This window comes from Octopus sinensis, linkage group LG5 (genome assembly GCF_006345805.1).
Source record: "Octopus sinensis linkage group LG5, ASM634580v1, whole genome shotgun sequence".
In the NCBI taxonomy this organism is placed as follows: Eukaryota; Metazoa; Mollusca; class Cephalopoda; order Octopoda; family Octopodidae; genus Octopus; species Octopus sinensis.
Window position 1 is genome coordinate 42,045,426 of NC_043001.1, and position 23,780 is coordinate 42,069,205.

The 23,780-nt window shown below is 32.4% G+C and overlaps 1 protein-coding gene across 5 annotated transcripts in view; it reads right to left on the reverse strand.

Annotated features, from left to right (window-relative positions):
• LOC115211787 (PH and SEC7 domain-containing protein) overlaps positions 1-23,780 on the reverse strand; it is a 197,482-nt gene that overhangs the window by 125,616 nt on the left and 48,086 nt on the right. Inside the window, exon 1 of one of the 5 annotated variants that reach the window (XM_029780475.2) lies at positions 23,661-23,709. The exons of the other annotated variants lie outside the window; for them this stretch is intronic. The gene's annotated coding sequence lies outside the window, so the exon portion shown is untranslated. Of the gene's footprint in view, positions 1-23,660; positions 23,710-23,780 lie in introns of those variants that run through there. 5 annotated transcript variants of the gene reach the window in all.

A 23,780-nucleotide genomic window follows, 5' to 3' on the forward strand; every position in this document is an offset into this window, starting at 1 on the left:
TGTTGCACTGCAGAATGCTGGCCTATACATACTTGGTGAAAATGGATAGGAAACTGGTGTTGCTGGTAACTGAAAATGGCATATAAATCTACACCTGGGTCTCTTGCCTTTTATGTTTTTGTGAAGTTTCCATCTTCCTTCTCTTTCATACCCTCATCTATCATGCTTCCTGTTTAATGAGAGATGACATTATGTCTGCCTACATCCAATCTTCTACCTTCATCTATGACTTCTTTTTCTTGCCACACTGTCAGTATAATTAAGGATCTATTTGTTTCAACTGTCCATAACACCACCCTTCTTTATTACTAACCATCATTCTCTCTTTTATTATTCCTTACCTCATCATTATGGAGCACTATCACTCTTACCATTACCTGTGTTTACTCACTCTCTCAACATCAGCCATCTTTCTGACTACTCATCACTCATTCACACACACACACACACACACACACACACACACACACACACACACACACATACACACAATTCCTTTCTCTGTCACTGATTGTTGACATTCATTACTCTCTTTCACTTCTTTAACATCATCCTGTCTCCTTCCTATAACTCTTGCCTTACATCATGCCACTCACACTATTTTCCTATTCAACACCTGCCAACAACTAACAACAACTCCCTTCAAGAACTCTCTCATTACCATCACTCTGCTTCATACGTTCATCCCGATTTCTCCACGTTGACTGTCTCTTTTATTCATCCTTTCAGTCAGGTTACCTTGAACAAGCAGAAACAGTATAGGGTAGAGAAGACACTACTCTTGCCAAAGGTAAAATAATTTTTATAGTACTGGTACCACAATAAGATTTACCCAATATACTTTGTAAAGTGGCTGGTGTTAGGAAGGGCGACCACCATTGAAACCATGCCGAATATGAAATGTAGGAGGGTAGTTATGTAAAGAACTGACTTGGGCTATGATAACCTGCCCAGTTCATGCTAGTACTTGGAAGTGGATATAAAATGAAACATCCATATACACACAAACACAATCATCATCATATAGGTACAGACGTGGCCATGTGGTAAGAAGATTGTTTCCCAACAACATGGTTTGGGCTGATCAAAGCCTTGTGAGTAGGTCTAGTAAATGGAAACTGAAAGAAGCCTGCCGTGTGTGTGCGTGTGTTTGTGTGGGCCTCTCTCTCTCTCTCTCTTTCTGCCCCCCCCCTGCTTGACAGCCAGTGTTGGTGTGTTTATATCCCTGTAATTTAGTGGTTTGGCAAAAGAACCAATAGAATAAGTACCAGGCTTTAAAAAAATATAAATACTAGGATTGATACATTTGACTAAAAATTCTTCAAAGCAGTATCCCAGCATGGCTGCAATCTAATGACTGAAATAAGTAAAAGGAATAAAAGGAATATGTCAAACACCAGTAGTTTATCCATTCATTACCTACATGATGGTAGGTAAAACATTAAACAGAATGTACAATTCTGTATTCTTATTTATTAATTTATCCAGCAAATCATTATATCATTTAAACTAAAATATACAGGAATCATCATTGTTTTAATATATATTTCCTTGGTGACAATTTCCGTATATCAGTTCTCTATCCCTTTGAGATCCACTATTCTCTGATGTGACCTAAACACTTTCAAGAATAAGTTAATCCTTACTGCAAGTAACCTCCAATGGCAACATATTTCTGTGATCAAATTAATCAATTCAAAACATTTCTCTTCTTTCAGGACATCAAGGAATCTTTTTCTGGCTGCATTTCTTGTTAGACATACCTAACTTTTGTCTATTATTCTATGAATTGTGTCTTTTTCTTTATTACTTCTAAACCTGCTCCATTTCTCTTAGGGCCAAATGTAATATGCTACTCCAATGTTATGATACATACTGTGATATTACCCCAGCTACAGAACTGGTCAATAGTTTACAGTACATTGACCCTTAGGCATGCTCAAATGTACTCTATGCTCTTCCCTACAGTCTACATAAATGTTTGCTAGCATTATATGAAAATTAGCTATCACAAAAGCATTTTGGCCTTCATGTTTTCCATTATTATCAGCTGGCTTTCTGGAGTTTGTGCAAGAGACATTAGTTTCTTAACATTTCAAAACACACAAAAACGTAATTCTTCTGTCTTAATAACAGGGCCATAGCTTCCCTGCATCAGAGTGAATACATCATGATGCTTTACTATGACTAATTATACCCTGGTGTATTTACCATATCCCAGTCATATATCTATGAGGTAGTGGTACAAAAACTTTGTACCAGGAACTGGTCCATCTGCATAGGTTTCTTCAGTTTGCAGAGTATATGGAGAGAGCTTTCAGCTGCTGCCATGTTGCTTATCGTAAGTCTATTTTTAATGATTTTATCATTCCTCTTAACAATAATACTGTCTATCAATAGAGTATATAACTGTAATACCAGAATGATTACCTACTTAAGGCTATACCCATGTGCCTTCTGTGCCAAATTTGACTAATATACTTTTCCAACATATTTCTTATATACAGGATACATGCAGTCAAGTATGTATCAACATCTCTAATTCATGGAAACAAAGAAAATTGTCCTCTTTACCAACTTAGTGTGGAAAGTGTAACTAATGACTGCAATTGTTTTGTTAAATAAAAGAACTTTAGTCATAAGCTTCATGTTTGAAAACAGTAAAAATGTTCGTTTACATAGTATTCACTTTAATAACTAAGAGTACCTAAAAAGCAAAATAATTTGGTATATCAACAATTAGTACCTAAAAGAACTAAAAGAAATTGGGTAAAGTAAATGTTCAAAGTAATAAGATTATTAATTTTCAAGCTATTAATCTCATCAATAGAAATGAGACATCTTTTAAATGTTTACTTCTAAATGAGGTTTCAATGTGTTTCATCTTTGTCATATTCCTAGATGTATACATGATATTTCAAAACCAGTCTGGGACTATATACACATCCACTGATGTGTACATAGATAGAATGATGATAATGATGACTGGAGATCTTTGTTTTTCTTCATTCATATTTAACTATGCGGTTACTATTCTGAAAAATTTATTTTATTGGGTGTTGTTATTATGAAAACTTCTAGAAAGCAATTCTGTGAAAATTTCAAAGTCTTAATAGCCTGAAGAATTCTATGTTCCAGTTTTGCATAATGGTTTAATTTCTAGCATTTTCTATTTTTAAATAATATTAACAAAATCTGATTTTGCAGAAAATAAAAAGAAATAATAAAAATCATGACAATTCAGATCACAACACCAAAAGGATTTTAAAAGCTGATAAAGAGAGTAATAATGCAGATGTTGGAAACAAGGCAACATAGAGGTAAATTATATGAATCATCACCATCAACATCATCATATTAATGTTCAGTTTACCATGTTTGCATGGGCTAAAATCATTAGTGATGAACACCTTTCATCATTACAAATAACAGCTATAGAAGAAGTATCTGAAAGTGTGGAGCACCAAACTAAATATCTTATAATACATACTATTGGAGCTTGTGCAGTCTCCTGGCTTGCCAGTCCTCAGGCAAAACATCCAACCTATGCCAGCATGGAAAGCAGACGTTAAACAATGATGATTACAATGACTACCATATCTAATTGTCAACATTCCTCTTCATACTTCTATACTCAGTTAAATATCTACCAGTAATATACTGAAATAAAACTGGCCTTGCAACTGATCAAAATACTACAAACATCAGAGTTCCACGTAGACTTAATACTTCATAGGCTAACAAATTTATTTGAAACAAATATGAAAATTCTTTTTACTAGTTTTGATTTTAATCTTCAAAAATAAAAAAAAAGTTTATCATCAGATGAAGAAGTTCACCAGCAAGCAAGATTTAAATACTATCGCTTCACACAATGGAAACTATTCCAAAAGACAAAAAAAAAAAGAAAAAATGTCTAGTTACCTAAAAACTAATTTTCAAAACAAATGCATATAGATACAAATGTTAAGCCATTTACAGTTGAATATAGACCATAAATTTCTCAACAATAAAGTAAATACTGATGAATATGAAGTATATTTAGAAAATTGTAAAATAATACCTTATTGCTCTAGTTCATAACATTAATTTCCAAGCTTTCTGTTTTTGTAGGTTATTATATAAATATTGAAATTTTGGATGTGTATTGTTAAACAGTATACGCCATTTTCCATTTATGAAGTAATAAGCACTATGGTGCAATTGTGTGGCCTCATGAAACTGAGCTTAATTTCAATTCCCAGTTGGAACTGCTTAAACATGTCATAAGCAAAAGCCAACAATTTTCTCCCATACAGCAAATTTTTTTTATTTCTAAGGCAAACTGACTTGTGTAAAGAAATAAAAGAATTCCTGTTCACTTATATAAACGTAAACATTTTTAAAAAGTAAGTGAAGCATGTTACTTAACTTCAGTGCTAAATGACAGAGTCCAAAACCTCTAAAGAGAAAAAACTTATAACTTCTCATCATTTACTTTCTCTAGTTGGCTTGAATTTAATGCATAAATTTTCAGTTAATTTTCATTGAAATTTTACTTCCATCTTGATAAGAATTTGGCTTATTTTGCAAGAATGTTATATAAAAATGGATTATATTTGATAGCTGAAACTTAATAGATTTAATAAGCAAACAATTTTTTAAGGATTCAGTCAGTACCACAAGAAAAAATTGCTTTGTGCTTTATTCTTTTTCCAGCAGGTTGGCATAGGTTACATTTTTATGCGCCATTTTTTTATATCATGAAAATTTTTCATTGTGAATTCATGTAAAAGTACACTTAAGGGTTTGTTTCTATCAAGTGTGTGTGCACGCGCACTCATACATGTACAAAGTTGTGCAATACTTTCCATTTAAATTGAATTGTAAAAGTTCAGAAAACTTTTTGACAATGATTTCCTTATAAGTTAAAAGTTCTAGTAGTTAAATTTTGGTGTGCGGTAAGAAGCTTGCTTCTCAACCACACGGTTGTGGGTTCAGTCCCACTGTGTGGCACCTTGGGCAAGTGTCTACTACTATAGCCTCAGGCCGACCAAAGCCTTGTGAATGGATTTGGTAGATGGAAAGACGGAAACTGAAAGAAACCCACTGTGTGTGTGTGTCTGTGTTTGTCCACCCCCCATCACCACTTGATGACCAGGGTGTGTTTACATCCCTGTAATCTAGCGGTTCAGCAAAGAGACTGATAGAATAAGTACCAGGCTTAAAAAATAACTCCTGTGGTCAATTCATTCAACTAAAAATTGAAGGTGCTGCTCCAGCATGTCCACAGTCTAATGACTGAAACAAACGATAAAATATATCATATAGACTTATTTTCCTAAAGAAAAAACAGTTCCCTCAGAAACAATGCTCAGAGGAAGCACCATCTACTATCTGCAATTTTTGCAATTACTTTGATAGCAACAATTAGGTATCCAAAGTAACAGTTACACAATATTTAAAGTACTTTTTATAACATACTTATTTGTAAATTTTGTGTAACACAATATTTCAGAATTTTTTAGTTTATAATTAAAACAGTGTTAAGTTACTTTAACTTTATGAAAGAATAGAGAGTAATTGACAATGTCTGTGAATGAACAGATACAATTATGGAAGTCAACAACAAAGTTATTAACAGAAAAAATATTAAGTAGGAGATATAGCATCCTAGTTTATGATAATACATAACATATAAATCAAAGAAGGTACTAACGTATGTATGGCTGATTCTGCCTGTAAGGTAAACTGGAGTTCTTATAGTCTTCTTTGGACATGCATCCCTAAGTAAGGGATTTAGTAGATGTAATTTACATCAGAAGTATTTGATGCTAACTGTATCAAATACTTTTGACTAATTGAGTTTTAGCAACCCATCTCAATATTTTTCTGGGCATTGTGAATAGTATAAAAGTTACCAGTAAGGTTGGTAACTTCAATGAAACCAAAATTATAATCAATGAAAAAAGCAAACATATATTTTTGTGGAACTATTTGTTGATAATTTATTCCATTATTAAAGATTTGAATAAAGAGAATTTGAATCACATTTAAGAAGGTCTGACAGGATCACTGTAAACTCTTTGTGGCAAATACATCACCTATAATTTCATAATAAAGTAATTACATCAAGAACCAATATACTGTTGGTAAAAAAATTGCCATACTAAATACAATATTTGTAAATTCATCATGTTTTTTTATTGGTAGAACGTAAATAAAAAGAAAAACAAAAATCACTTTTAAAAATAGAAAAGAAAAAAATTAGGATTAGTAAATAGACAACACTATTTTGAATTTGCAGAAACCTTCTAAGAAAGCAAATAATGAGTAAGGCCTCTTCAATAATCTGTTATTTTGCGATATTTGGAAATTCATTGACGATACTTTGACATCTCGATGCACTACTTTTATATTTTCCTTTTCCTAATACAGAAATTCCACACCAGCAATATGCTGTTCAGTTACAATTTCATTTCTTGATTGTTCCTTTTTTGGAACCTAAAAAATTTCAGATTTAGGAGAAAATTTTTTGGTCTGAATTTCTTTTTTACTGTTAATGAAATGCAACCTAAGCACTCTTTAATGCATAGTGATGGATTTCATTCATGCATAATAAGCAAGACAATGAATTTATTGTTGATGTTTAGGCATGCAATTTAATTACCTTGTAATGAAATTACAGGCTATGTATTTACTGTGACATAATTATTGGTGATGAAAGGTTTGACATTGAGGGAGATGTGAAAGCTCCAAATCTCTAGATTACAGGGTTGATACTTAAAAAGAGAGAAAAGTTATCAAGTGTTAATTTGGAGGTAGTCTTTTCATGAGCACCTTTATCATATATGAAATGAAGGGTACAGAATCATCTGGAAACATTTGCACAGCATCATATATTAAATTTTCCTTCCAATTACAGTATAGGAAAATCTTAACAAAGGCCGTGATAGCATAAAATAAAAGAAATGTTACTATCGTTGCTTCCCATTACTATCTACATTGTAAGGTTAAATAAATTTACTCTTCATCAGAAGTTGAAATTAGAAGAGTAAGCATGTGTATGCTAATACAAATATAATAATAATGAGATAACACTGAATTCTTATCATTAAGATAGCCATTTGTTTTTATGACCTGAATGTATCATCTGATATATCTAGCTTGGTATAATTAGAAAATTAAACATCATTCAAATTTGGATAGTATCAGGTCATTAAGAATAAAATGTCTAATTTTGAACTAAAAGTTTATTTTACTTTATCTCAACAAAAAGCAACGCAGCTAAATGCACCTAAATTATCAACACAATTTTGCCATTTTATCAGTAGTTTATTTACACCGGTAGTGAAGAATTCTGGAGAGCAAGAGGTGATGAAATCACAAAAGGCTGTTTTCGCATCTTCTTCAGATTTGAAGTTTTGTCTTTGCAAAATGTTGTCAAATATCTGGAAAATGTGATAGTCAGTTGGTGCAAGGTGTGGTGAATATGGTGGATGTACTTCCAAGTTCAGTTGCTGTAATTTGAGTAGTGTTCTTTGTGCAACATGTGGTTGAGCAATGTCTTGCAAGAGAATTGGCTTGTCTCAATTGACCAATCTCAGTTGTTTAATTGCAAGTTCACTCATCATTTCATCCAGTTGGTTGATGTATACATCTGCTGTAATTGACTTATCAGGTCTCATGAAGCAATAGTGGCTGACACCAGTGCTAGATCACCAAAAAGACACCATTAGCTTTTTTTGGTGAATATTCTTTTTGGGATTGTGTTTTAGCACTTCGTCTCTATCCAACCACCATGCAGAATGCTTGCTATTGTTGAAAAGAATCCATTTTTAATCACACATAACAATATGATGCAAAAATAGTTTGCTTTTATGCTGTGACAGCAAAGAAAAGCAAATTTCAAGATGACATGTCATCTGATGCTTGTTCAGTTCATGTGGTACCCACTTGTCCAGCTTCTTTACCATGCCAATTTGTTTCAGATGGTCCAATACAGTTGGAATTGAAAGATCAAACCTTGCTGCTAATTCACATGTAGTTTGAGATGTATCCGCTTCCACTACAGTTTCCAGCTCATTATCCATCTTGGTCTCAGGTCAACCATGGAGCTGATTTTCAAGACTAAAGTCACCAGACCAGAACTTCTCAAACCATTGACATGCAGTGTGCTCATTCACCACATCTTCACCAAACACCTTATTGATGTTTCAAGCTGTCTGGGATGCATTGGTTCCATGACTGAACTCATATTCATAAACAATACAAATATTTAATCTATCCATAAGTTCACAAAAATTGATTTATAAGTGAAAACTCACAATATAATCAAACACCATGAATTGCATTTCGAAAAGTGATGATGTAACTCTTCAATGTTGTAAAACAAAGAATTATCAGGCTAAAACATTAGAGTTAACAACTGTCAAACTTGGTGTGTAAGAAAATCAGACATTTCATTCTTAAAGACCTGATAAATATACTGACTCACTTTTATATTGTATGAATCTATATGAGAAAGGTATGAACAGTAAATAACCTTTTCAAAACCTAAGAAAGTAAGAAGTGGTTATGTTTTAATCAGTTCTTACAGAAAATAATTTCCACTATTTCCCAATGTAAAGACATGACAAATAGGAAATGTACTAATTTGAGAGATTGAATTTCCTAATTAAGCTGATGAAAAACTACTCCTCTTCCAAGTTAATAGAGAGTAAAGCTATTTTAATCTACCAGTTTTCTACTTAAAGTTTCTGCAGGAACTTTCATAAAACTATATCCAAAAATATTTACATTTTAAGATCTCATACAGCTTCTTAAAATCACAATCATTTGTAAATTAACAGAAAAGAAAACTATGTGAAAGTGAAAAGATGGTAGGATATAACTACAAGACTAGTACATTAAACATCTAATTGACTTTGGCAGAATACGAAAATAATAGGTAGGCTCTTATTTTCAGCTGCTGTGGGAGCAGATGTAATTGACATATGACAAGATCATCTAGAGTGGGGTAATGGAAAAGAGAACCTTTACATAAAATTTAAGATTTTACTTTCACAGATGCTTTAAATTTTGCAAGTTGTAAAAGCAAAGGCATACAAGTACATACTCAACCATGACAGATACAGGATATAATATATCTAACTGCCACTCACTGAGATGATCCACATTACTACTAAATCTCCATTGATATATAGACTAACAAGCCTATGGTAATGCATGCAATGATAAAATTTTGTAATAAAAAGCATTTATTTTTCTTTGATTCTTCACTTTCCTTTCTAATTTCTACCTTGGAACAATGTTTACAATAATACTGTAGCAAAGTATAATTGGCTCTTTGTATAGCTAATATGAAGTGGAAAATATGTTGCTGGTATCCCATCTCAAAGCACAATGTTATTTACACATTCATACCATTTTAACTTTTATTTTTAGTTTCTTTTCTTTTGTCTATCTAGCAAGGAAAAAATTGTAGCCATTTATGGTACCATACCAAAGAGACCACTTATATAAGGATTAACATGCAGTTTGAAAACACAAACTCATATGAGGTGAAGCAAGTTTGAAAATTAATAATTTTATGCATTTCATCCATCCTTCTCAATAATAGCTTTTGACTATATAGAAGTCAGTTAGGGGTAAAAGTCCCCATGGAAGACTTCATATGATGCAACATATAACTGAAAGGTAGCTCTTTATAGATTTATGCTAACAGCGAAAAATAAACATAAAACTGATATTAATAAGGATATGTTGGTGAGATAAAGATGAAAGAATATACACGAAAACTATGAGCTTTTAAGATGCCCATTTCTAAATAGAACAGTTAACCCTAAACTTTACAATATAGTAAGCAATGATGATTTAACTTCAGCAATAAAATATTATAAAGATGTGAATTCCTTTTTCTTGAAACAAGAATAAAAAAAAATCAAATATGATTTAAGTATTTTTTTCAAAAAATGATATGCACAGAACAAATTAACAAATAGAAATTTACTTAGACAATCTCTCAAGATTTAAATTTTGGATGCATATGAATTACTTATATAAAAGTAACAATTTTAACACTACCAATGCATACATACTAAGAAGTAAGGCAATTACAAAAGAATTTGTAAAGGGTAGTTTACCATCTGTTATCTCTATCTCTCTCATTTATACATATTGATAGAGAATCAATACTTTAAGTAATAAGTCTATCAATGTATCTGAAATCAAACTATATCTCTTGCATAACTATCGTTGCCAACACCAACAGAATATCACATTCATAGAGAGTGAGTATGGCTACTAATCCATTCACTGCAGGATTTTATACACTATACAAAGTTTTTAGCATTTCTTCTTCTAGATTTGCAATGAATACTAGGTTAACCACATACAGACACCTATCCTTGAAATCAATCCTAAATTTCTTAATGAATTCAATATCATAAAAGAAACTGTAAACAAAGCCTCAAAAAACATGCAATTAATTTTTAGAATCCTTCATTAAGTATAGTTCATTGTAACCGTACACATTATGAATAATTTTATATCATTCACATTTTCCCCCTAAACTACATTATATCAAAGTTACAAGTACATTGAATCAAAATTGCTATGTAGATATTGTAAGTAATTGGTGCAATTAATGTGTGTACAAGATGTATTATTTTGGGTAGATTGACAGTGAATAAACAATTTATAAATAATGGATGCATTGCTGCACGAAAAACAACTCTTCATAAAAAGAGTAAACTTCATAATTCGTGTAAAAAATGTAATACTATAAGAGCAGTGGGACATCAACTGTTTAGTTAGCAGAACTGCAGTGACTGGAGAAAATTACCATAAATATAATTTACTGGATAAAGAACATGAATTTAAGAGATAAAATAGGCTATGTGTAAATGAATTCAAAAGAAGACTGGATATTTGAATTTTGGTAACAGTGTGTGAGAGAGATAACTGTTCTTATATAACCATATAAACATGTCTATGAGAACAGATAAATAAAACATATGAAATGATTGTAATAATATAACAGAAATATGGATTAATTAAAAAAAACAGACAAGAAAAATTAAACCTTGGAAAATTAAGCTTAAGAAACTCTGCGAAACAAGAATACCTCCAGATATGCTGTGGTATAAAACTCTAATTGTAACAGCCAAATGTGGGTGAACATTAAAAATCAATATTGATGAAGTAGTGCAAATGACATTCCCTTCCCACACTAACGGATCCCCACCACTTCATTCTACAAAAAAGAAAAAAAAAGCCAAATTTTTACTAATCATTGATGGTGAGAATCCTGTAAAGAAATGTCAAGAGAAATGCTAACCCTACAACATACAAGTAGTACACAACACACACATGAACAAACAACAAATATTAAATTTCAAATACACATACTAACTCCCTGGACAAAACCATAACAAACCATGAACCTAACTTTCAAACTGAAAGCAACAGAAACAGAGCAAAGAGAAAGGTAAAACTCACAGCAGCTGATTTTAAGGTAAATGAATATGATTAGGCTGATTAATGTTTCAGTTATAACATTAGATAAATGTTTTATACATCTTGAAAAATTCTAAACTTGATGACTATATACCACAATAACTTTGATGAGTTTAACAGAATATTATCATACAGTTTTATAATGCAAACTTGCAATTTAAGAGCACAGATTATGCTAATATCAAATCAAAAATCTGTCAATACCATTACAGCAACTGAGTTTCATTTTATAGAACTTTATTAAAATGAAGTCATGGTTGTTAAACAGAATTTCTGCTTCTACTTTCTTATCAGTCAAATACTGTATTTACTCATATACAATGATTGCCATGTGCAATGCGAACTGTTAATGATAGGCAATGAAATACTGAAAAAATATATCTGGTGTATAGTACACATTGACTTTTCCTGAGTATGGAAAAACAAGTTTGAGTCATATGTTTATTATAATTGCTGTAAAAAATGCATTGAAAAATTTCATACATCCTAAATGAAACAAAGTAAATTTGAAAGTCACCTTTGAAATTTATCAGCATAAATTGTTCAAGTATACCTGCTGTAAAGTCAACATTACACCATGTTTTTCTAGGAAATCAATTTCATGTTGAAAACAAACTCTATTGTGGGCAACCACAAGTGGTGACTATCATAAATATCAAGTGCACAATCAACATAAAATTTACATTTTTAATGCATATTTATGAAATATAATGAACATTTAATATAATATCACTGACATAATAAACATCGGAATCCCGGCATGGAAACGCCTTCTTTGATCATTGCCAGAGCGGCTAACTGGCGTCCTTCCCGGTGGCATGTAAAAAGCACCATTCGTGCGTGATCGTTACCAGCGTCACCTTACTGGCACTTGTGCCGTTATGTAGGTGGCACGTAAAAAAAACACCATTTGGGCATGGCCGTTGCCAGTACCACTTGACTGGCCCTCGTGCCGGTGGCACGTAAAGGTACCCACTACGCTCTCGGAGTGGTTGGCATTAGGAAGGGCATCCTGCTGTAGAAACTCTGCCAGATCAAGATTGGAGCCTGGTGCAGCCATCTGGTTCACCAGTTCTCAGTCAAATGGTCCAACCCATGCTAGCATGGAAAGCAGACATTAAATGATGATGATGATTACACATCAGCTTAAACAATAGATATAAATTACTTTCACTCACGATATCCCAAATATGACCATGCATGAAGGGCCATAAAAATTAGTAACATTTAGTTCTCATTTATAATGCAAGTCCCTAATTTTCAGGCTTAAAAATCTCATGTAAAAAGCACACTATTCATGAATAGAGTATTTGTGAAAGAGAAGAAAAAAAGCTGAAATTACACCAGATCAACTGATTACTTTCAAAATGATTTTAAAATGTATTACTTTTAACAAAACTAGTTTCAAGCACACCACTTTTTTCTTCAATCATTCATCAATCTATGCAATAACTATTAACATTCTAAGTTTCCTAATTAGTTAATTTACAACTTATGTAGCCAGTATTTATTTATTAAAGTATTTATTTTAACTGAGGACATAAATCATATTTCAATTTGAAAAAATGAATAACAATATAGACAAAGATAGTGAACAAACTGTTGTTGTTCAAGCCTTAGATCAGCCATAGATGAGGAAACCTCTGATCAAAAGTTAACTGATCTCTACCTGCTAATAATGTTCCGTTTTCATTGTCAATGCTTTATGCAGTATGCTCTAGATGTGGAGAGAGAATCCCTTAATGATAAGAGACGCATAAAATAACCTTACTTGATATCTGATTATCCTGAACTTACATGAACTTCAAACATCATCAAACAACTTGATCACTAAAGTTGCAAGAAATAGCAACCTAATCTTCCTTATATTATATCCTACCATTTTAAAAGGATTCATTGAATAATGTATCCTTTTAAATGCAATGTAGACCCACATACATTGTCTGAATTCAGATGGTTACAGCTGGGATGCCTTTGATCAATGATCTGCTTAATCAGGGATTAAACAGCAATCTCAAACTTCGTGCTAAATGAAGTAAGCCATACTATATTTTATATCAGCATAGGCTTAAAGACTCTCAAATTCATCTACAGTTTCTTTGCTACTCAAACTTTATCAACAGTTAACAATTACAATGTATTTGTGTCTATTTGTAACTAAATATTTTACTTCCAAACTTCCCAAACATATCTGAGTATTTGTGTCATGTGAAAATAAAATACAATCTTAAGGTTAGCTTATTTCCTTTTGATATTCTAGCTTATAGTTTTCTCCATAGTTTGTTATCTTTTTAGAAAATATTGCCAATCTCATCATATTATCTGCCTAAAGTATGTATTTCTGTTATGAGAATTATTACTAGCATATTTAAATGAATCTATGATGCTAGCAACTGTGAAGGTTTTGAAGCTTCTCTATTTTCATTTGCTTCATTGCCTTGCTTTGACAGCCAGTACTCTCACCAAGGGTGGAACAACATTGAATAGCAATTTTTTCCCCTCATTATTCACCAAATCCTAGAGAATATTTTAATATGAACATGTTTGCCTAATTTGCTCTGTCTCATCTAACAAAGTAACTCACCAATATCTAATCGTTCTATATGGTTTCATTATATTCGAGACACTTGCATCTATCATTGAGTATAATTTCCAAGTAATCTTTCTTGCTTTCTCTTTCATGCTATTCTCAATTACTACATGTTCAATCAGGATTTTACCAAGTTAACTATTTTGCTCCAACACTCAGTATTTCTTCTAATTTGCATTTGTACCAATTGATAAGCTCCAACAAACAGAATTTGATTTAATCATCTTAACTATTTTTTAATAAAACACATACAAATAATTACAACAAATACCACTTACAACATCAAGTATGCAGTTGTGATTTCTGATAAATTCATAAAAAATAAAATATCAATAATGCATACTACCTTAGTTACTTGGAAATAGCTAGTCTCAACTCGTGATACATTTCAATTTTATAAATAAAATCAAACTATTTATAATGCTCCCATGTGTAATTGTGATATAGAAATATAAAAACTAAGTGAATTGATAAAGAATGAATTAGGAAGTTTTTTTTATAACAGTCTCTGATTTAAAAAAAAAAAAAGAGTAATGAAATAGATAGATATTACTCTATTTTACATTAAAAATTAGAATATTTTTACTAAAACAACATCAAAATAAAAACTGATTTGTGGTGAACTTACATTTTGTCCAAAATGTAACAAATTGGGACTTTTATTTCACTCCCCTTGTACATTTCACTTCCTTCTCATGTAGAACTAATGCCTAAAACATTAAGACTCCTTCCCTTCCTCTTAAGCACTAAGCTAAAGCAGTATTTGTTAAACATTGTCACTCTCTTGTGTTGTCTTTATCCTTTCTTTTATAGTTCATTCATATAACTGACTTTTCAGTACTGTTTTTTTTTCTGCAAAAAAGTTGCAGTATTTCATGTGAAATGTAGAAGTACTGTAAATAAAATATATGTATGAACTATATATTGAATTACATTTTATATGATGTATGGAAAAAGAAAAGCTACTGTTGGCAACCATAACAGAGTGAGAATGATTTTAAAATTAGTGTTCATCAACATGAATAAAGCTATAATTAGAAACAACCTACATTTGAACATGTGTTTTTGATCCAATAACCTTGTGAAAGAAGTTCATGTTCCAGAACTTATTAATTTCTTTTTGCCTTAGCAACTAAAATGCTCTTTCTTTCATTTGAATTTTATACATACATAATTTGCATGCAATTCAAATTTGTTTGACCCAGTTAGATATTAACTCATTTGTTACAGAGGTGACAACTGCAAATTTACAGGCACTAACTCCATTTTGCCCTCAAGTTCATGAAGAAACTGTTTGAATTTGTACATATAGTGAGCACCCTCCAACACCAATATAGCTCAAGAAATCAGACATGCTCACAGCTCCACCTTGAAGAAATTGGAAACCTTCCTTGCTGCTGCATAGAATGACCCTAATTTGTTACTAAAAACTTTTATGATTCATGACCAAAATAAGGACCAATTTAACTAGCTATAACACCACTAGTTACCCATTCTACAATGGTGAAAGAAGTACTTACAAATGTTCTTTTATTAACACTAGTGTTTTAGTGAATGTCCTATATACCACACAAATTTCTGCTAAGAAACCACAACTCTTACTGCTGTCGATCACTTTCCTGTCACTACTTATGGTGAGAAATAGTTGGTTCTAATTCTAGGAGAGCAACAAATGTTTTAGCTGGATATTTATTTTTACTTACTTCCTCACTCCTATAATCAGGTGATTTTCTTTAACAAATTACCTGTCAATGTTTAACAACTACACCTTATTCATTCTTCAACCAGCCTTGTAGTTCAAGTCATTCTCAGTAAGACCTATTTTTCTTGCAAAATACTACAAGTAAAAATGAAATTTACGCAAAAATATCTATATTCAATATCCTGATTATGACAAAATTAAAAGAATCTTTTATCTTTTATCGTTTACCTGTTTCAATCATATGACTGTGACCATGCTGGGGCACCACCTTGAAGGTCTTTGTCAAACAAACCAACCCCAGGGATTTTTTTTTTTAAAGCCTAGTACTTATTTGTCAGTCTTTTTTGCTGAACTGCTAAGTTACAGGGATGTAAACACACCAACACCAGTTGTCAAGCGGTGTTGAGGGAACAAACACAAAGACACACACACACATACATATATATATATATATATATATATATTATATATATATATATATATCATCATCATCGTTTAACGTCCGTTCTCCATGCTAGCATATATACACATGACAGGCTTCTTTCAGTTTCCATCCATCAAATCCACCCATAAGGCTTTAGTCAGCCTGAGGCTACAGTAGAAGACACTTGCTCAAGGTGCCATGCAGTGAGACTGAACTTGGAACCATGTGGTTGGGAAGCAAGCATCTTGCCACACAGCCATGAACAGCATTACCATATCAAGACGAAAGGAGTACCTGTAATAGCTAGGTCTTGATGCCATGCTCTGGATAATTTTAAAATGGCTAGGTAGAAGTTCAATGACATGCTTAGCATCATAAAGAGTTCCATAAGCAACTCGTCATCACCCCTGCACATTTCCTCAAAAAGCATCAGGTGACCAGCATCCTCTCAGTGATTTTGTGACAGAATGCCAACACAGTTCCGGACAATACTCTTTAGAATCAAAAATATCCATAAGAGTGCCACCACCACATCATTTGTAGACTACAAATTTTTGCACATACCATTTGGTTTTCCAGATGTTACATAAAACTTTCGAAGGTACTTTGACAATATTCTGCAAGGGTTAATTTTCCTGTATGCTTAAATTAATAATCAACTTGTTGCCAATTCAACTGATGAAGAGCATGACAAACATTTTCATTTACTCATGAGAAGACTAATGGGATATGGTCAACTTTAACAAGTGCTCTTGGGGGATTTGTTTGTCTGTTGTATTTCCTCAATACATATCTTGGAAATACAGCAAAGTTGGGATTTGCCTACTTAAGAAAAGACGAAGCTATTCAGGAGTTTCTAGCACCTTCTTCCTTTTATAAATTCAGAGAATTTAATGGTCTAAATTTTTATCACTGACTCAGTCCTTATGGTACATAAATCACTCAACTGTTAACTGGTATTCTGCACACACACACACAAAAAAGAAAAACAAGATATTACTTTGGATGCAAATGAATGTCGGCCTTCCAAAAGATATTATTAACTAAAGGTACTCTTCTTACCCAGCCCAAAACAGAAACACCAAGTTTACTGATAGATGTATCAGAGATGGCGATAGAAGTTCAACAAGTAGCAACCATTTTCCTTCTCCAAGTGTCTACAACCAGCTAAATCCAAATATAGTACTGTCACATAGTGTGTGATAGACAAAGGAGGAAAGATATGAGATGCTGATAGTCAAGTTGGTTTCAGGTTGCAGATAACGAATGCACAACACTTGTGAATAATTAATAGAACTTTAGTTTACTGCACAAATAATTTTCATGTTGGTCATGAATTAAAATTGTGACAACAAAGTTTACACACAGAAGGACAATTATGTAGCTCTTACAAATAGTTGATTAAAAAGGCTCTGTAATTAAGCTGCCAAGACAGTGGACTGTAGCTGCTGATTAGGTTGAAAAAAGAGTTATGATAACAACTGTTAAAAGCACCAAAATGAGTATGTGGTTAGCTTAGCTGTAAGCAGTCACAAACTGAGGCAAGAGGTAAGACATGTGAAAATGAATCAGCTGGTCTGTGTGCAACATGGTCTGGCAAGAGTGGAGATGCATTTCGCCCAGTTGTCCTTGGTACTCTGCAAAGCTGGCACTAAAAACATGCCTATTTATTAGCTTTGTAAAGGAACGTTCTGGGGCTTCTAAAAAGATGCATTACATGATGTCTGGTGACTGACTGATCCATGACTCAGTCAGTCACATGAAAAAGCTGTTATAAGCCATAATTTTAATTTGGCAATTTGTCAATTCAGTTTTGAATCTAGCTACAGTACCTCTGAAGGAGAATTACAAGCAAATAACTGAGACTTAGAGCATTTTCACTGTTTACTGGATGGATAGCATTTTACAATTTAGGTTGACTATCAACTATAGATGTTTGCCTTAAAGATGAAATCAGACTGACATTCACCCAGAGACATTCTGGATTGTATGTCACTGGCATGGGTTGAATAGTTTCGCAGGAGCTGGTAAGGAGCTGCATCAGGTTCCATTGTCTGTTTTGGCATGGTTTCTACAGCTGAATGCCCTTCCTAATGCCAACCACTTTACAGTGTATTGGGCGCTTTTAATGTAGCACCAAACACACTAAAGGACTGAAAAATACAGCTACAAATGCACTTTCCCATGTTCATGTCAACACACAACTTATGCTATCAACAATTGAGAACAAGTAGCAGCAGGCCACATAGATGATAAAAAATTGTTTAATCTATAGAATTTGTCATCTTCTTTGATTTTCCATTAAGCACCACTTCCCCCTTCAACTGAATATTATTGGTGTGATATCAACAGACCATGAGTGCCCTTATGTACCTCAAAAACATCATCACTCGATTCTCAACTTGCTACATTGTTTACTTCATCCAGGTAGTATCAAATGCAAATCAGTATCAATTTTTTTGACTAGTATAAACTAAAACACACAACTGGCCAGAAACTGCATTGCATGTTAAAAAACCCCAAAGAAGGTACATTTCTATATCATTATCATTAAGCACTTTCTTATATTTTGGGGTATAGCATGTTAGATATCATCACAACTGATAGAGAATGGCAATTTGAAACTCACTTATACAATTGCTATGGAGGAATATTTCCACCATCAACACGAGGCTTCTGATGAAGCCCAAATATACACACCCAGTGGTATGTGTATAATTCTTTCATGCTACTGGGTATATGCTCTTTTATAAAGGAGGAAATTGAGAGAACTGCAGTATGGCACCTTCAAGTTACCAGTCCAGATGATTATGCCTACTAACCTTACATCAGTACTTGATCCATCACAAAATGTGCATTAACTAGGCATGCACATCCCGTATTTCACCAAAAACTTAATCTATCATAATAAATCACATCTAGATTCTAAGAGATTCCATACTGAATCAGCACTCCATATTGGTCTATTCAACATTCTGTATAGGACTTTTAATTTTCATCACTGTGCATGGTCAAAGGGAGACTATTTTCACTGACCAACTGAAGTAAACTTTAATCCAGAACTATTTTTTTTTTCTCTACCATTTTACAAGGAGAGATGACAACACCTTTTCAAATCAAATATCTCAAACAATAACGGTGGTTTCAATAAATGCTTTTAATCATTGATTGCTTTTCTCTATGCAAAAAAAAAAAAAAGAAAAATAATAATAATAATCTTAGGGGGAAAGTTTTTTCAGTTTGTCTAAAATCTAGCATGGCAATTGTCTCACAATGTCTAATCTATTTTGCATATCATGTGACCATTGGACTTTTATTTCACTGTCAAAATCACACAAAAATTAACATATGTGGCCGGTCTAGTTCTGCATAACATGTGACTAAGTTTAATGCACATTTTAACCAATCAATAACAAACTACTCGTAGTTTAATTTGTTTTTGGCATGTACTCTAAAGTCAGGTCATTTTCTGAAACCTATCTGATGTTATATAAACAGAGGAGATTATCTTATCGCTACATTGTTTTCATTACAAGCTGACTTCCCATCAGTTAATGAGACACACTCACAACTTCTGCATGTTTGCTTACATAAAAAAACTTTCTCATATTTTCTTTCAGTTAATTTTATGTAATATCCTCTCTCACATTTTCTGTCTTGTTTTGGAAACCACAAACTGAAAATATTGTTAAACGAGTGCCTTATTCAGATACCTATCAGTATTGGTACACCAGCACACACATCCACATTCTTGCTTCTTATAACAATACCATACTTTTTCCTGACTATACATTCTGTTGTTCACTTTTGTCATGCTGTACATTCATTTAGATGCATATTTCTTTTTCAGTTTGAGTTTTCAGTAATGCATTACTTTGCCAGAGACTGATTTGCAGTATTCACAAGTCACTAAACCCAGGATATCATTATATTTGCTCATTAATCAGAAACTTTCTCAAATCAATAGGTTACTGCCTTACAACCATGTAAAAGTTTTATTTTATGTGAAAATGTAAAAGTACCATAATATAATACATATTTCAAATATATGTCAGAATCAGTATTTATATGAAGAAGTATGGAAAAAGAAAAACCAGATTCCTATAAATTCAATGTCAATAAATCTTATTTTACCAGTCTCCACTATGGCCTCCGTTAGAACCTTTAATAAACTAAGTCTAGACAACAAAACAAAAATGTCATTACTACCACAATGCATTCCACAAACTTCTAAATAGCAGACTATGCAATAAGATACTAAAGTAGAACAAAACATTACATAGCTAAAGAGATAGGCTTGTATATTGCTCCTAAAGATTCTATCAACTTTATACCATAGGTCTTCCAAAACACAATAGGCCATGGATATTGAACAAACACATTCAAAAGGAAGCCACAAACATTATCATCCCTGCTAACTAAAAATGTTCTTCACTCTGCTTATCTTGATAACCTGTCTACTTCTTCTATATACTCTTCTACAGAAATTACAGTTTACATATCACATTAACTTCAACAGCAATTGCACATGTTGCTTTGCATTTTGCCAAACACAGTTTCTCTCCTTAAATCTCCAAGCAAGGGTGAACTGAAAGGACAGCTTAAATATAAAAATAAGCTAATTGTGAATATTGGACACTAGCACATCACTCATGCTTTCTGCTCACTGGTAACACAGTGTTCTATTCCTATTTTAATCTCAAAGTTTTTTTTTTTAATATATTTAAAAATATAAGTATCATACTTAGTTGAAATATTTTATTTCTTACAAAAATGATGACCCACTAAACACTCAACACCTCCATAGCACCTTCTTGACATTTGCTATCCCTTTCTGATCTCACAGTGTTCCCAAGAACATGTTACCACCCAGTAAAGATTCATGTAATAATTTTATGAGCATGGTTAACATTAAAACATCTGTATGCACATGAACAACATCAAGTGAAGTAAGTTAATTAACCTTCTAATTATAATGGTTAATTCATCATCATCATTTAATGCCTGTTGTCTATACTGGCATGGGTTGACTGGTTTGACTGGGCTGGCACACTGGAATGCTGTACCAGGATCCAGTCTGATTTGGCATGATTTTCTACAGCTTGATGCCCTTCCAAATGCCAATCACTCTGAGAGTGTAATGGGTGCTTTTATGTGCCAATTCTGTAAAACAAATACCAAGTGTCCCACAAATAAGGATCACTCCAAATCTTACTTCCTTGTAACATATAAGAAAAGAAATTAAATTCATCAAAACCAACACTAGATTTGAAAGGGAAAAAAAGCATAGTTATAAATTGTGAAAAAGACCCTCTAGAAATCAGATAATTCCATGCTACCTGTGAATTGTTAACCAAAGATCATATACTATGATCTCACTTAAATCAATTTGTGCATTCCAACATTCACTGTTTTATTGTATGGAATACAGTGTCACATAATCTAAATATGTTGCTTTTTATCCATTGTCTTGTGTTTGCATATACCTAAGGTATATGCAGACACAAGGAAGCAAGATGGTGTCCATCCTTGTACAGTACTTGAGGATAATTAGTTTATTGATGTTGTTGCTGTTTTTGACTTAGCTGGAGAGTGTAGCAAGTAGCAGTGTTCAAAGCATCAGTAAATGTTTGAATGCTTGGGAATGAGTGTACATTTAGTGACAAGGTCTATGAAGGTTGCAGCAACAAATAATGCTCCTCACCTGAGCAGGTAGGTGGCCATTCATTTTGAAGTCAAGTACTTTAGTTTTATAATTGGGTATTTTTTTTCCCACATGAGATATTTTTGGAAGATTATAAAATTAGAGTGTGTACACATGCAGATATACATAGGCACTGCATATAACTCATTTAGAAGTAGTATTGAAAATAATTTCCTAAATTGGTATAAAGCCACTCATTTCTAAGTTGTGTACAATTTACTGGGTCAATCCCTGTAGATTTGCAACCTATATTCTATCAACTTTAATTAATGTAAGGAAGGCAGGGTATTTGAATTCAAATTGGCATATCAGTATCCTTTACTGCTCCATTCTTCGGCCTTCAGTAGTATTAAAAACAATGACAGCAAATACGCATGAGTTGAAGATCATCATCATCATCATCATCATCAGTTAATAAATTGCAAAAGACTGTATGCATGTTAAAATGTCCTTTAGAACTAATAAATTAATTAACAATTGACATTCTACTTCATGTTTCCAAAATCAGTATAATTTATATCCAATATAATGCTTATTTTGCACAATCACATGAATTTACTTAGTTCTTTAAAATGGCATATCTGTTTTCTGAGTAAACCTCTTAAATTATAATTTGGATTCCCATACTTAAAGCCATTGCCAGTTTTCAAACCTTTCACATTTCGTTGATTAATTCTCTAAATTATTTTGTTTTTCATTTGTCTATCAATTTAGAGAAAATGCTATTTTAATAATTATCTTACTTGATATGTTCATAAAAAGAAATATTATTGACACCTATTTCAAAATGACATCAAAATTTCATCTACACATTTCTTCTTTTAGTTATGAAATTTTCAATATTTACACTATCTCAACAACCCTAATCAAGAAAATATGGAACAATTATTAAAAGCTATTCTTTAATTATATATAACTTTAAAACAATATAATTCTTTTGAAAAAGGATCTGTTTAAAAATAGTCATATCGATGCAATTCTGACATGGTAAAAAGAAACGAAACTGAATAATTTATTGAATTAAGCAGAATGTTTCATTAATCTAGGTCAAAATAAGTAATAGTTAATATATAAGATCAATTTAATCTTCCACACAAGAAAATCATGAAGAAATTATTATATTGATTTACTCGAAATTTTTACATGACTTATTTCAAGTAACTCATCAACTGCATTTAAGTGAAACTTGCAAAGGTGCAACAATCTTGTGTGAGTCATTCATTCCTTCATAATCCATTGAAATTATAACAATGAAAACACATTTTGCTTGTGCCCAATTATTTAATTAGAAAGTTGGTGTAGAGTCAAACACTGACAAACCTCACACCAAGAAGACATTTTATTTCTTTACAGTTTAAAAAAGTGACTAACTTTGGAAAAGACCTATTTTCAAAACTGAGTAAAACTCTAAAACAGTGGATATATATGGGGATGCTGAAAAGTTACTGGCTTTAAGGGTATTGCAAAAGGCCTGGTTGGAGGCCCAACCTTCTGAGTTCTTTTACAGGGCTGAAAAAAACTGAAGGACTGCTGCAATAAGTGTGTGAATCAGAGAGAAATATGTTGAATAACTAACTGATTCTCCTGTATTTTCTTTTACCCAAAGCCAGGAACTTTTCAGCACCCTCTCATATGTCAACACAATTACACAGACAACCTAATAATTAATTTGAAACCCTCACAGAACTGGCAAAATTTATATTTAAAAAAAAATACATTAAAATGTTTCAAATGTACTTACTGCTTGAAATGTAACTCAAAGTTAATCATACCCATCAATCTTAACTTACCTATAGTTAAAAGAAGAAAAAAAAAAAAAAGAAGCATTAGAGGATTATTTAAAAATGAAATAATTTAAGTC